Source organism: Cryptotermes secundus, unplaced genomic scaffold (genome assembly GCF_002891405.2).
Source record: "Cryptotermes secundus unplaced genomic scaffold, Csec_1.0 scaffold899, whole genome shotgun sequence".
Lineage (NCBI taxonomy): Eukaryota > Metazoa > Arthropoda > Insecta > Blattodea > Kalotermitidae > Cryptotermes > Cryptotermes secundus.
In genome coordinates this window covers 578,865-595,101 of record NW_019731283.1, presented here as the reverse complement: position 1 = coordinate 595,101, position 16,237 = coordinate 578,865, and the positions used below count along the sequence as shown (strand labels likewise).

General features: G+C 41.5%; 1 protein-coding gene across 1 annotated transcript in view; it reads left to right on the top strand.

The window, feature by feature from the left end:
* The window catches only part of LOC111866917, a 192,934-nt gene that overhangs the window by 166,100 nt on the left and 10,597 nt on the right, over nt 1-16,237 (top strand). The window lies entirely within an intron of this gene.

Here is a 16,237-nt window from a genome sequence, read left to right as displayed (position 1 = left end):
TCTCTTCACGTATTCTTAGTTTTGTTTGTTAAATGGGTTCCTTGTCACCGCGGCACGTCGCGTGCTCAGGTTTGTGGATTGGGGAGACGGTAGCTGAGACTGTTCTGAAGATACAGTAGCGAACAGATGAAAAAGGGTGGACCTCCAGCTCCGTGGCTAGATATATGGCTAACAAGCTCCTACTGCCAAAATTTCCGAGGTACGAAACTACTGTAATAGCTTCTGGATTGTATGTGCTATTTGGCAACACACAGGCAAAACCTGGAGGTGTTCAAGAGTGTCGTGTAAGATTCGCTTCCTTGCCACATATAACTCAATCGTTTCGCTCTTGAAACTTGTATCCTACTTAATATGGATACATGAAGACAAAACAGCTGACAACAAAATGAAAGTAAACGTCAGCAACTGAATTCATGAAATCCATGTCCAAGTGACTTCCCATATTCACTTCAGATAGTATCCTCGAATTACGCTTCACCTGTTCGAAACATGTCCTTTTATAAACTACGGATATCAGTTAAAGATGTGACCATTAATGCGACGCGGCTGGGGACCAGCGTCGTGATGTGCATCTGACGCCGGCAAGTGCTAACTCTACAGCCTCATCGATCGTTCCGCGTCAAGCTATGTGCGGCTGTTCAGCTTTGGATGAATTCCAGTCCAGAAGCGTCAGAGCTGATCATTATTATGATTTAACATTCACAGCTGACTTCTGGTTCCTAACACAACAAATACATATACATCTTTGGTTGGAAATTCGCAAGAGAAGATACCACTTGAGAAACCTGTGTATACATGTGAAGATAATATTAAAACTAATATCAGTAAAGTAGGCTATCAGTGTGTAAATTGCATCGAATTTATTGAGGAAGAGGACGCAATGACAAGTTAGTTTTAAGCCTGATTTCTGAAAAAAAGAAATGAATTCACATATTTATATGTGTGCATATGTCCTCATAAGGACCTAAAATCGATTCGGTGATAAGTTAATTGATTTTAGGTCCGCATGAGGACATTTTTTTTTCCTTGGCACTACAGCCCCAGTGGGCCTAGGTCTACCTCCATTAACTTCTCCGTTCACTCCGGTTTTTCTAGATCTTACACATTCGGTAGGACTCCTTGGGTGGGTGATCAGCTCGTCGCAAGGCCTCTACCTGTACACAGACACAGACAAACGCACACACACCAACTAAACATCCATGCCTTGAGTGGGATTCGAACCCACGATCCCGGCTTCCAAGCGATCGAAGACAGTACATGCCTTAGACCGCTCGGCTACCGTGACCGGCATGAGGACATATGCACATATACAAATGTGTGAACTCATTTTTTTTTTAGAAATCAGGCTTAAAATTAAAATTAAAATGGCTCAAGCGGTAATATGCCTGATTTGTATTTAAGAGTTTCTGTTTTAGAATACAGTGTAGGACACTAACAATCCTGGCTCTGCCTCTTCCTGGCTTATTCTCAGTTCCACCAGGCAAATTCCAGGACAGTACCTCAAATTAGATCTCGACTGTTTCCTTACATATGCTTTCCAATTCATTGATAACTGATCAACCTATCACTGGGCGCTAAAGGGCCTCAGCTACACAGAACGTCGTTTAAGGAGCCGCAAATAAACAGTTGTGTTTCATATTCCAGAGAAGCCGCTCGGAGACAGGCTGTCCTGAGGTCTTGCGGCTTTCTCCTGGTAAATATTTCCTTAAAACTGGGCACAATCGCCTCATTTTACACCGTGTCCCTTTCTTAGCACACATGGAAACCATAAAATTTCACGCTGCGTAGTCTATGCATTCTAATAGCATAATCAAATATACTAAAAACTGGATTAATTTTATATTTTAATACAGAGAAAGTCGGTCACGTGAACTCATCGGTCTAAGGCATGCACTGTCTTCGTTCGCTCGGAAGCCGGGATCGTGGGTTCGAATCCCACTCAGGGCATGGATGTTTAGTGTGTGTGTGTGTGTGTGTGTGTGCGAGCGCGCCTCTGTGTTTGTGTACAGGTAGGGGCCTTACGACGAGCTGATCACACCTCCAAGGAGTCCTACCGAATGTCTTAAGATCTAGCAAACCGAAGTGAAACGGAGATATAATGGAAGTGGGCCAAGGCCCAAATTGGGGCTGTAGCGCTAAAGGGAAAAAAAATTCAGAGAAGAAAGTCATGCGAATTCAGTTCATGTTTGGGGGCGGTGATATTATGTGAATGTGGGCTGTATTTCCGACGTTTCGGACACTAAGAGATTATACTCAAATAATTCCACGGTAATAGCATCTCCAACATTCCTGTTTTTCCTGATCTGTTCTATTCCGACTTGAAATATAAAATTGATAGCAAAGCTCTTTTCTTATTATCATTTTATTTTTGTGTGTCATATTAAAAGAACGAAAATTAAATTTCCTTACAATTAAAATGTTTTCACGTGAAACATTCTGTGCAATACAGACTTACTTACTTACTCATGGAGATGAGCCCTTCTGGAGGAGCCGCCAATTCTGCAGCTACTCAAGAATTTCTCAGCATTTTATGGAAACCGAAGGTTCACTACCGTGTTCACAAGAGCCCTCCACTGGTCCCTATCCTGAGCCAGATCAATCCAATCAATACCATCCCATCCTATCTCTCTAAGATCCATTTTAATATTGTCCACCCACCTACGCCTTGGTCTTCCCAGTTATTTCGGTAACTTACCATTTCTTAATTTCGAAATATTTCAAACAATATATAAAATATCCCCATGAATTAAAGAGACCGAGACATCATCTCGCGTCCGAAGTACAATACCAGCATGTTAACTATCTACAAAAGGATTCTGACCTGGCAATAAGCGACGTATGGGAGGCAATCACGGATTTCCAACAAAAACGATGAACCTCTGATAGGCGGACAGAAACAGGTGCACGCCGACGGATATAACGAGACATATGCCTATACACATCACGCAAACCGCGAGAACTGACAGCTATCAGGAAAATGAGGGGAAGAGCCCAGACGGTATAAAGATGATAAAACTGAAATGTAAGTCTGAGAGAGAAACCGAAAACAGAGGAAGTCAAAACCTTTCATGCAAGAACAGCATTCCTGGAACGGATTCTCAAGGGACGAGACAGCTTAAAGGAAAGGCACTGTCTGTTTAAGTATGTTCTCAGTTACTTATATATCGAATCCATCTATTCGTATGGAATTCAGAACGAGGTTCATGGAAAGTCGTAAGGAAGCCGTAACATCTTTAGGCCAACTGAGGAAACGTAATTTTATCACCTACCACCGTGAGACAAGCATTAGTATCTGAGATGGAAGCGAATGGGAGACACTGCATTAGGCGAAATGAGCTTGGAGTTATTGATCCAAACATAAACGAGATCTCGACATGCCAAAAGCGAGAAAGACCAGCCAATACGTGTGACCTTTCGAACGGATTTGCACAGCAAAAACACTTGCTGTAATATGGCTTCAGTGATCTGCACCCGTAGAAACAACATGGTCGCCCTGCGCTGGAAGATCCCAGACAGTTCGCAGTATAGACAGCGTCATGTTTGTTTAATATATATATATATATACATAACTTTCCGATCACAGTGGCCGCCAGGTTTAAGGCATGAAAATGTCTTCGCCCACTCAACACTGGGATCGTGGGCTCGAATCCAATTCAAAGCATTGATGTCTATTTTCGTTTATTCCGTGTGCGTTTTGCTGTGTAGATAGAAGCCTTGCGACAGTGTTGTCGCCCGTCCAAGGAGTCCTACCGACTGTCTGTAAGCTCCGTAGTTCCAGAGTAATTCTGATTGGAAAGGAGCCATAGGGCCAAATACGAAAGGCAGAAGAAAAATAAGAACGAAAGGAGATGACATAATTACGGAAGAACATATTTTCAGTCCAGTGACAACTGATGAGCAGTTACATTTAGCCAATTAAAGTTTTATGGACGGCTGACTGTAAACGAGTAAACAAATATTTTCACGAAAATTTTCTTTTAACTTCAGAGGTACATTACTGCGCGAACGTTGGAATGGTTATCATAAGTGTGACAAGGAGCATATTTTTTTTTAGAAGAGGTTCCGTCCGAGCCGTTTGTTAGCGCTCCTAGTCTTCAAAATATTTTCGTAAAAATATTAATTATATAAGAGTCTGTGATTGAGTGCTATGTCACATTAACGAGGTGATGTGGGATCTACACCATCATTTATCTGATTGCAAATCCTGTCAGAAATGATGCAACAGATTACAGACTGACGTCATTTTGAATAAAAACTAAACGCGCATGGTCGAGGGCAGATGGCATAATTATGTAGCATGCGAGACGGGATCTCATGTATCATGTTGAATTTTTATTGAATGCAAATATACATATATATTTGCATTTGTCACCACTATACAAATCCGTCTGCTAGTAAAATGGAGTAATTTGGAAGATGCAAACAAGAATAAAAAGGATTAATTATGACAAAGAAAAAGACAGGAAAATAAACAAACGAGGGAAGAAAGACAGAGAAATAGAAACAAAGGAAAGACAGAGAAAGGAAAACAAAGGAAGAAAGCATCATGTAGCTCACAAAAATAAATTACATTAACGCTAATTTTATGAACTTGAGGTTGACCTTTTATGGGATATGGAGACCTGTGTAGAAATACAGCAAAAAGTGATGTGTACTTCATGCAACGCTGTTCTGCTGTTCTGTTAATCGTAAAGTAACGAGATATGAGACTTGTATGGACGGTGAATGGAAGGGGTTGGAATAGGAGGCGTTCCTTTGTTTCTGCAGAAGAAACCGAAGAATTCTGACGTCCACGAAATCCGCAGTCCTGCGAATGCGACGTTTGGATACATGAAGTCGCTTTCTAACGCCTGAGGCGAAATGGTGAGACTGCACGCATTGCACGGCTGGCGGAGAAGTTGCCGGAGAAGCTCGGCGGAATTTCTTACGTTCATGGAACTGAGGACTCCCGAGTTCTCTTGGGTTGCTAAGCGTAAAGAATCCGCCGGGACCACTACAGGACCATCCTGTCTCTGCGATAACAGAGTGAAGTACACAGTTCGTTGCAGCGTCTGGACAGTGATTACTTTAAGTGGATCTCAGAAAAGTGGGCGTTAGGAAAGTGATAAACATGGAAAGAGACTAGATCACGGCTCATTATTAATCCGGAGAAGAGACAAAAATCCTCGTTCTGCCTAATAGATCATCTCTGACTCTCTCTTTATGAAATATCACCTTCAACTAATTTCATTCTGTGAATATTTCAGTATTATTCAATATTCTAATGTGTCCCACAGCGTCCAGTCCGTGCCTGGGGCCCACTCAGTATCGCATACACTTGGTACCGGGGCTCCTTCCCTTGGAGTATATCTGCCGGGGCGTGAAGCTGACCGAGGTTAAGAATGGTGGAGCGATATCTCCACTCCCAGTACGTCTTCATGGCGTGGTGCTTAATTAATTAAGCACAAGGATAAATTTACTTGTATTATAACTTATTATTTACTTACTCATGGAGCTGAGCCCTTCTTGAGGAGCAGCCAATTCTGCAGCTACTCAAGAAATTCCCAGCATTTTATGGAACCCGAAGGTTCATCACTGTGTTCACAAGAGCCCTCCACTGGCCCCTATCCTGAGCCAGATCTATCCAAACCATCCAATCCCATCCTATCTCTCTAAGATCCATTCTAATATTGTCCACCCACCTACGCCTTGGTCTTCCCTGTGGCCTCTTTCCTTCTGGCTTTCCCACCAATATCCTATACGCATTCCTCGTCTCCCCCATTCGTGCTACATGACCTGCCTACCTCATCCTCGTTGACTTGATCATTCGAATTATACTTGGAGAAGAGTACAAGTTATGAAGCTCCTCATTATGCAGTTTTCTCCAACCTCCTGTGACTTCATCTCTATTTGGCCCAAATATTCTCCTCAAAATCTTGTATTATAATGGGTGCAAAACTTTATTTTTATGCCGATTTAAAAAGAAAACTGACATTATATGAAAACGAATTGCTGACATGAGAATATCTTGACCTATAGAACGTGATGTAGAGAGAAAATTGCAAGGGTGTAGTGATGGAATCGCAAACCAGACGCAAGAGCTGAAAAGTATAAAAAAGATGTGAAATATTGCAGAATTCCTAACACAAAGATGAGACGGAGAAAATGAAGATGGCGTCCCGGAATTATTTATTGGAATGTTCATTTTCGCGTCGAAAAACTTGGAATCTGGATATTGACGGTAGGCCAATTTTCCGGTAATCGACCGTGAAATAAAATCCCGGACAGACATATGGCAAGGAAGGGAATAAAACTGCTCATTTTAAAATTTTAATAAGTGCTTATGAAGGAGAGTGTTCCTGAAACGATGAAAGTTTTCTAAATCATTGCTTTCCTGTAGAACCATAAGTAATTCCAGCCAAACTTCTCACACTTCTCTTATGCGTTGACGCCGTTATGACTTCGTCGATAATGAAAATAATCTGCAGATGGACTGGAGCATCTAACCGTTACTATAAACCTGCTTGTTTGCTTACTTTAACATTAAAATAAGCTATATTTTGCCCGCTGATACAGTGGCCACGCGGTGTAAGGCATGAACCATCTTCATTAGCTCGAACACTGGGGTCGTTAGTTCGAATCCCACACGAGGCATGGATGTTTGTGTGCGTTTATTGTGTTTGTGTTGTCCTGTATAAGTAGTGGCCTTGCGGCGGGCTGATCCAGCGTCCAAGGAGTCCTACCGACTGTCTTTGAGATAAAGAAACTGAAGTGAAACGAAGCGTTTCATGGACGCCCTATACTCTAGAGGGAGCAACAGAAATGTGAATGAATGAATAACGTTTTTTCCACGGAGTTTCTGCGAGTTCAGCACGATTCTTTGTGGTAAACAGCAATCATTTCCCTAAACATCAATAACCGACTTTAACCGACTGATGTTTTAACAGAAATGTATTGGATTTTCTTGAAGATAGGAAATTGATTCTTAAATATCTAGATGGATTTCTGGATTTAAGAGGTTAAATATTAGATAACATAAATTAACACTTCCTTGGTCTCGCTCCGAGACAGAATCGGAAGGCAGTGACGTTTTTCTTTACGTGTCCTTACACCAGAACCCATTCAAATATTACAGAATCAACTTTCAGATTTGTCACTTTAACAGGAAGTTTCTGTGTGGGTTACTGTTCATATTTAAATCTGCCAACAGAGAAATTCACGTCCATAACTTGTGATAATTTCTCGAGGAACCGGAGTGCTCCCTTCAACGTTGGCACGATATGGGCTGCTACCAGAAGACTGGACCTCCATTAGTTTCTCTCACAAGTTCATTAGCCTGCTTTGCTCAATTTAAAAAAAAATGAAAGTAGGCTTATGCAATCGAGGAACTTTATGATTTGTACTCTTCTCCAAGTATAATTAGAATGATCAAGTCAAGGGGGATGAGATGGGCAGGGCATGTAGCACGTATGGGTAGAAGAGGAATGCATATAGGATATTGGTGGGAAAGTAAGAAGGTAAGATACCACTGGGAAGAGTAAGACGTAGTTAGGTGGACAATGTTAAAACGCGTCTTAGAGAGATAGGATGGGATGGGATGGATTGAATTGAATTGATCTGGTTCAGGATAGGGATCAGTGGAGGGCTCTTGTGAACACGGTAAGGAACCTTCGGGTTCCAAAAAATGTTGGGAAGTTCTTGAGTGGCTGCACAATTGGCGTTTTCTCAAGGACAGCTCCATGGGTGAGTGAGGCTTATGCTGTCTCCATGCTGTCTGTGTTATTTTGTATCAGTGAATGCTTCCCCCCTTCTATTAACTTTTGAATGCCTGAACCAATGTTTATAAAGCCTGGTGTCGCCAAATAATCCCAATAGCGCAAATACCTCTGTTTCATAGTCTATTGCTAACATCGAGGGAACTTACCGCATTTTGAACAAGGGGCAGAAGCGCATCGAGTCGGCTATGGAAGTAAAAGTAAAACTGCCCCTGAAACAGGCCGTTAAGGCCCATAGGGTTCTGAGACGTCGAGGCTCCCACATCTTATAGACATTCGGCTCACAGATGGCTGTGAGGTTGTCAGCCTTACGCGCCGGCCGCCCTTTACCATCCAGAAAAATTCGTGGTACTCATTTCCGTTAGAGGCTGAGTCGACCACAGGACCATAGTGCCGCTGGAAGGATTAGGCCAATTCAAAAATCCAATGAACTCATCGGGATTCGATCCGCGACCTTCAGGCTTGTAGCATACAGCCTCTACCAACTACGCTACAGCGTACAAGGCAAACAGTCGGCAGGATATAGACCAGCGTCCTCATAAAGTGAGCACTGCGCCAACTGTGAGAGTCAGTTTTACACAGTTTGCAGGTTCGCATCAAAATGCGGCGAAGCAGCCCGAATCCAAAAGAAACTGCGAGACCAGAAAGTTACTGAAGCAATGTGATACTGACGTGCAGAACCCGTTATCGACATTCGCTTTCACATTGTGTGGCGACTCGACGCGTTTCACCGGAGAGTTTCAAATTACTACAAATTTTCAAGATAAGGGAGAAGGGGGAGAATCGATAGGGTCCTGCACAACAGAGTGTCCCAGTTTCGTCGTCAGGTCAGGGACGCCCCGTCCCAGCCTCCCTATGGATGGTGAAGGACGCCCGCAGAATATCGACAGGGCTTCGTGAGTTGACGGTCATCTTAAACGGCTCTCTAACAAGAGTCGTCGGTTGGCATCAGCTGTTTCAGACGTTCGGGAAACTCAGAACCTTAAAACAACGCCAGTAAAATCGAGATCGTCACACCGAGCGCGCATGTCCAATACCTACTTCCGTTTTAACAGTGTCTTTCCGTATTCCTCTTGATTTCTAACGAAGTTATATACAAATAGTGTTGAGTTTTCCGTCAAAACAGGGAGGTACATGGAAACAACCCAAATATAAAGTTTCGTCGCTCAATCATTTTCATGTTAATGAATAGCCTGCAATTATACACCGTCTCTCTTTAAATCTCAGATGTTCCAAATATGGAGGGGTACTAACCGCTATTTTGCGAGGGTGGTTAAGCAGATTCTGCAATACCGCGCCGGAAAGGAAGTCTTGTGTTCGAGCAATGATGTGGAATGAATCCTGGAGCGGATTTAGTAAGATGGAGATTTGACACAGTGGGCTTACAGACTGAATACAGGGAAAAGAATTTGTCAGAGAGAGACTAGCTTCAATTCTGGGACGACAGAGTGCAGCACAGACCAAATCGATACAAACAGAATCCCCCCCTCCCCCTTGTGACCTGGATAATGACGACCAATATTATTATTATTTGGATCTGTGTTTCGGTCTTGAGGGATAATGAGGAAAATAATAATATTGTGACGCGTTATCTAACGTCCATCACGAATTGTCGTTGAGTAACAACGGGGAATACCACTATTGTTACTTCCTACGCAACGGTCTGTTCTAGCGTTTCCATGGAAGTAACCCTTCTGAATTCCAAACATGTGACAATATTAATAATAATAACGTGACAGATTGGGTTCCCAGTCATGTGCCCATTCAGAATTAATTAATTAATTCTGAAATTCGAGTTTTAAAATAGGAGTCCTCGCGGGGGTAATCAGTCTGTCGCAAGCCCTTTACCTATACGGGGCAACATGAACAGAGAATAAAAGTAGACATCTGTGCCTCGACTGGAATTCGAACCCACGGTTCCAGTGTTTCAGCGGGCGAAAACATTTTATGCCTTAGACCCCGGCCACGGTTATCAACTAATAATAATAATAATAACAATAACAATAATAATAATAATCAGAGAAACATGTTTACTTACGAAACTCTGGTTGCTAACTGTTTATATTCAAATTCACATTGTGTCGCTGCCTTATGTTAACAAGAGTGAGTGACAAAATCTCATGGGACAGACCTCCACTTTAACTGAACCTGCATATTTTAACAGACTGTCACTTATGTAGTTTTCAGGGTATTATATTGACTGTCGTGTTTTTTCGCCTTAAAAGTTTTCACTGGCGCCATATTGTAAGAGCAGAAGGCGGGAAACTATAAAATCTTTTCCAGAATGGCCTTTGATGACGTATTCTCATATCGAATTCAATATTAATTAACCCAAGTTTCACCATTGTATAAAAGTGTGAGACTTCCCCATTACCTTACAGAATGAAAGATAAGTGTAATAATGGATGTTCATTTCAGGAAGCGACAGAAATAATGTCTGAGGTCCGCATAACGTGCCATCTAGTTACTGTTCAGTAAAAACTGAGGAGAACCGCGATATCCTCGAGCTCGCTAGGCTGGCTATCCTAGGATTCGACATTTTATATGACCAGAATTCAGACGCTGTACCAAATGAGCGTAGGTTAAGTCTTTTAAAAGTTTCATGGGGTGGGGTGAGACTGAGTCCACTTGGTACGTCGGCCACTAATTGGCCTATTGTACCAGCCCCGGGTGATAGATGATGATGAATGTGGAGCAGTTGGTGGAATGAGAACTGGCAAGGAAAACCGAAGGAGTTCGAGAAAAACTGCCCCAGTGCCACTTTTTCCACCACAAATCCCATATGACCTGGCCTGGGCTCGAACCCGGGCAGACGCAGTGCAAAGCCGGCGAATAACTGCCTAGGATATGGCACGGCCAACTACATGTAGCTCCGGGGCGTTGGGTGAGCGTCCTTTACTAGACAATCCTCGCTTGTGCAGCGCATGAGAAATAAAACCCCGCCTACATGTCTCAACAATCTCACTGGAGTGAAGTGGGATACAGTAATTTAATTATAATCACGAAGTGCGCTTGGCTCCAAAGCGATATGGAGCAGAGGCCAGCTTGCTAGTGAATCCGTTGCACGAGAATGGCCCTGGGCTCTTGGTCGGTAGAGTTAACCTGCGTTGTTAGGTTCTGTACAGAAAAAAGGAGGAGGAAAGATGGTGCTAGGAGAAAAGTAAATATTAGGCAAAGAATTAAGAAAGAAACACATTAAGAGAAACTGAAGTAATAAAAACCCAATAAAACTTAAAAGAAAACGCGACGAGAAGAGGAACGAAAGGAAATAAGAACGAGAAAGTATATTTATTGTTACAAACTGATGATTATTATTATTATTTTATTTTCTCGTCTGTTAAAGCTAACTTTTTTTTCTTTTCTTTTCTTGGAATTGTTACCAATTTATTGAAATTGTATAGACTGTCATATTTTTTATTTTGCTCTTTAATTTTTGTTTATTACTATGTACTCGTGCTAACTTTGTAATTGGCCACTGTGCTGTTAAGTTTGCACACAAATAAACACGAACTTAATTGAATTGAATTATTATTTGGAGGGGGTGGGTTTCTCCATGCACTGCGACCATTTGTTGGGCTATTGTGCATCCCCCTTTAATTATTCTACCTAGTCGCCATGCCCTTCCAGTGCCGTAAATCTACGACACGGGACACACGCTTAAAGTCCCTCCCGGAGGACTTGTTCCTTGAATTTTCCGCCCTTAAAAATTCCACGACCTCCGCCGGGTTTGAACCCGCGTACCTTGAGTCATGAGGTGGGAACGTTACCTCTAGACTACGGAAAGTGTTTCCTGATTTGTTTTACGGCACTATACCATTCTTTCGGAAAGGCAGAACCATGCAGAGCAGATTGATTTAGCGAGCTCAGAAGTATGTCTTCAGTTGACAACATAAGCAACCGCTTCTATCACAGTAACAGAATATTGTCGGTCAATATCAGTGCCTGGGTTAAAGAGAATCTTGCCTTTATCGGAACAGGTCTTCGTTTTCAAGACTATAGAAGAAACGAATGCAAAATTACAATCTTGAAAATGAAATTTACAGGGAAATAATCTGCTTGAATATTTATTGTTTTCTCCCTTACTTTGTTCCTTGCAGTTTCCTGGAATTTATATAAAAGGGAATGTCTCTGTCACGGACAGGAAAGAATTAATCTCGACTGTAAAGAAATGCATGCAGAGTGCTGTGCTACTGGCAAAGGTTAGGCAAGATAAGGTACAACTGAAAAAATGTGTTCCGTTCAGCATTATGTTACACTAAGTATATATATATATGTTAAACTGAAGTATATATTGAATAAAGAACTTCATAACTTGTACTCTTCTCCAAGTATAATTAGAATGATCAAGTAAAGGAGGATGAGGTGGGCAGGGCACGTAGCACGAATGGGGGAGAAGAGGAATGCATATATGATATTGGTGAGAAAGCCCGAAGGAAGGAGACCACTGGGAAGACCAGGGCATAGGTAGGTGGGTGAACAATATTAAAATTGATCTTAGAGAGATGGTTTGGATTGGGTTGATCTGGCTCAGGAGAGGGACTAGTGGAGGGCTCCTGTGAACGCGGTAATGAACCTTCGGGTTCCATAAAAACCTGGGAAATACTTGAACAGCTAGAGAATTTGCTTCTCCTCAAGAAGGGCTCAGCTCCATAAGTAAGTAAGTAAGTAAAGTATAAATTGAGAAAATCTTATTTGTGATTGGGATTCATTCCAAATGCACCGGTTATGTACTGGGAAAAAATTTTATTTTTTTTTTAAGAATACCGTCTTCTGGGATATGGCTCCGTGTAGATCTTGTGTGAACCGAAGATACGCAGGAAAGTCTGTTCACACAAGATCTACACGGCGCCACATCCCAGAAGACGACATTCTTCGTAGTCGCCGCCGTGAAAACCTCAAATCTTACATGTTTATTTTTTTATCTAGAAGCATGTACTATAGACTCAATAGGTAATTGAGAAATTTCTAGCGTATTTAGTGTATATTTTACTAACCAGTTAACTGACTTTTGGGTCATCCTGAATATTAATTAGATGCAAAAATATCTTATGCTGATACAATTGAGCGAGTTTGAGTGATTACGATACAGTTCCTGATTGACCGTAAAAATAGTTTTAGATATAATTTACACTGTAAGGACTTAATTTCCTTTAAAAAATATATAAAAAAATCTTTCATACCCCACACGAAACACATTACGTCTCCGCTACAAGGACAAACTAGTTAATGCTGTTAAAAGAAGAAATCGCAATTTATTGCGAGAACCATATAGAACGCATAAATACACTCTCCGGGTAAAATTCCAAATTTTAGCGTATTAAAGAAGGCTGCATAAGTAAGAAATACTGGGCTATAAAAGGTTCAGTTTGTCAGTATAAAGTTTTAAGAACATTTGTCCAACGGTATAAATGCTAAAACTTAGATCACTTACGGATATAGATGAAGGGACGTCTGTACAAGATGTTATCACTTGTCCTTGGGAGCAGCCCAAATTCGTTCACGTTTAGATGTAAAGTTCAGAATACATTCAGACAGACTTCGCAACCGATTTCTTTTTTTCCCGGAGAGAGACACTTTATTCTGTTGTCTTGTGTGCATCTCTTCGAACCAAAGCCGCCGGAGAGCAGCTTATCACCGATGCACAGAGCCTGACAGTCACAGATATAAAAAGAGGTCACAAGGAAAAAGATGTTCAGAAATCCGTTAGAAGCAACCGAGAGATTTGTCTCCTCGACTTGTCCTCCTTATACTTGAGTGCGGTCGTTACATTTCTATTATCTAGCACTGAAAGCTGTCAGTTAGAGATCATACGACATTTATGTGTCACATTAGTGTCAGGTTCGCAGACTGTCGATCATACATTATTTAGAGATCTTCGCTAGCCGGCGGATCGATCCATCGAAACAAATTACCCTGGATTACGAAATCCTTCGATTCCATTCTAAACAGCTGTACCTCAGGACAGTGTATAAGGGTATCGTGGACAGACAATTCTTTCTCGTGTTGGTTATTTAATGATGCTGCCAGTACCGAGAGAGTATGATGTCGATAATAGGAGGATTAACTAATATCGAGCAGTTCGTGGAATAAAAATTGGCAGGAGAAACTAAAGTACTTATAGAAAACCTACCTCAGCGCTATTTTTTTCCACCAAAAATTCCACGTTACATGATCTGACCTGAGCTTGAAACTCGGGCCGCCGCGTTGGGGAGTGAGAACTATGGTTCTCATTAAGAACGTGGTAAACCTGTTGATTTCTGAATGAGAATTGTATATTGTGCGTTACAGTGTATCGCATCCTGCAAGAAAAGCTTATGGACATGAAAATTTAAACGTATTTGTGTAATCCCAGTAGTATTGGCCGCTTACGTATTCAAACCATGTTGTCTGAGTATTTAACAAACATGTTCTGGTAGCACAAGAAGAAGAAGAATAAAAGCTGCTTATATCAAATCCCACCCCTGTACATGATCCTGAGTCGGGTCCATCCACCTCCCATTGCCAAAACCTATTACCACTAAGATATATACTATATTATGTTCCTTTAAAATGTATTTCAGCCGGTCACGGTAGCCGAGCGTTCTAAGGCATGTACTGTCTTCGCTCGCTTGGAAAACTGGGATCGTGGGTTCGAATCCTACTCAAGGCATGGATGTTTAGTTTGTGTGTGTGTGCGTTTTTCTGTGTTTGTGTACAGGTAGAGGCCTTGCGACGAGCTCATCACCCGCCCAAGGAGTCCTACCGAATGTGTAAGATCTAGAAAAACCGAAGTGAACGGAGAAGTTCATGGAGGTAGGCCTAGGCCCACTGGGGCTGTAGTGCCAAGGAAAAAGAAAATTATATTTCAGTATTATTATTCCGCCCAGCCTTGGTCTCCCATATAAACTCTTCAGATTATCCGACTAAAATTCTAATTTCCATACAGGTTTTTCTTAGAGCCCTTAATTAGTTTGTAAGAGAATAAATGATTGGCTCGTTTTATTTAATTAAACACACTCCAAATCTAGAAATCGTATCGTACATAACCTAAACCTATGCATACACTGATGATTTTTCTTACATTTGCATGGTTTTAAATTAAGAAAAATCTAATTGAGGATAGAAGAATTCGACGAATATTGGAGTAGTGTCTGAGACCTATTCGACTAGAACCTGAAACCGTGGCCGGCTTTCCGGGGAACCTTTGGCCGAGCGGTCAGGCGCCGCGTGAAACGCTTATTATTAATTTAAAGTCAGCAGAGTGCTATGCAACCCGTATGACCGTAGAGTCAATTGGGTTGCGTTCCAATACGAACTGTTTGTATGTTGTGCGAGACATGACAGGATCAGATGTTAGTGCAGTGGCGCACAGCAGAACAAGAATCCGTGAATTCATCACAGAAAGAATGTGTATTTTGAGTGGTACTACCAACTTCTGAACCGCGTACTTGGCCTCATTTTCTTCCTCATTTTTCCTTTTACTTTCTACGTGAAAAAATTTACCTCAATTTTCATAAATAATCTCTATCTTTTTCATTATTCCATTTTCCCATCTCTGCTGCTTCATTTAACTCTCCCGTAACAATAATTTACTTTCTCTTTCTGAAAATTGCAGGGCAGAGTGAGCAGTAACTCGAAGTAACACTAAACTATTATCCTTATTATTAAAGCACGCCGTCAGTAATGCATCAATAATTTTAAAATATAAAAGACATCTAAAATATGTTTCTCCCTAAAAACGTAACTTTAACAATTTACGATGTTATTAAACTCATAAAATGACATTAAGACACTAAAAGTATAACTTATACACTAAAAGTGATTATCAAATTCCTAAAATGTCTCTAGTTTTACATATATTTCTTCTCAATTTACAACATGTTTCGGCCGCATATGGGCCATCATCAGGCCTTTTTTTTTTCGCGGAGAACACTGCACTTTTCACTTGTCTATCGTACTCAAATGCACATCGTTTTTTAGTTGTTATCTCATGACTAGAACGCTGCTACTGTACTCTTTTGCGGCTATTGCGGGTTTTGTGTGTCTATTTCTCTTGTACTAGTGCGGTCTTCCTGTATACTCTGACCATGGCCTGATGATGTAAGTAGTAAGCTACTAGGAATAGTAATAGCGTTGTATCGTCATTTTAGCCATAGTGACGTGCCCGTCTTTGCATTATGTATGGCGTCCATTCACTGTTAACACCAGTTTCGATTGAGACAGTGACACGGTAACTGAATTAGGATAGTAAAGTTATCAAGTTAGGCATTTATGTGTCCTATCAGCCATTGTCGTTGTGTTTCTAACATTAAGAGTAGTTAGTTAGTTATTTAGAGAGGGTGGGTTTCCCCATGCACCGCGACCAGTTTGATCTATTGTGCTTCCCTCTATGATATTCTACCAGTCTCTTTACCCTACCGATAAATGGTGCGTACCATCAGTCCCGCCGAGCAAGCGAGTTCGGCCACTTGCTTAGCGGTGTCTATAATGCTTCCCCCATCTAT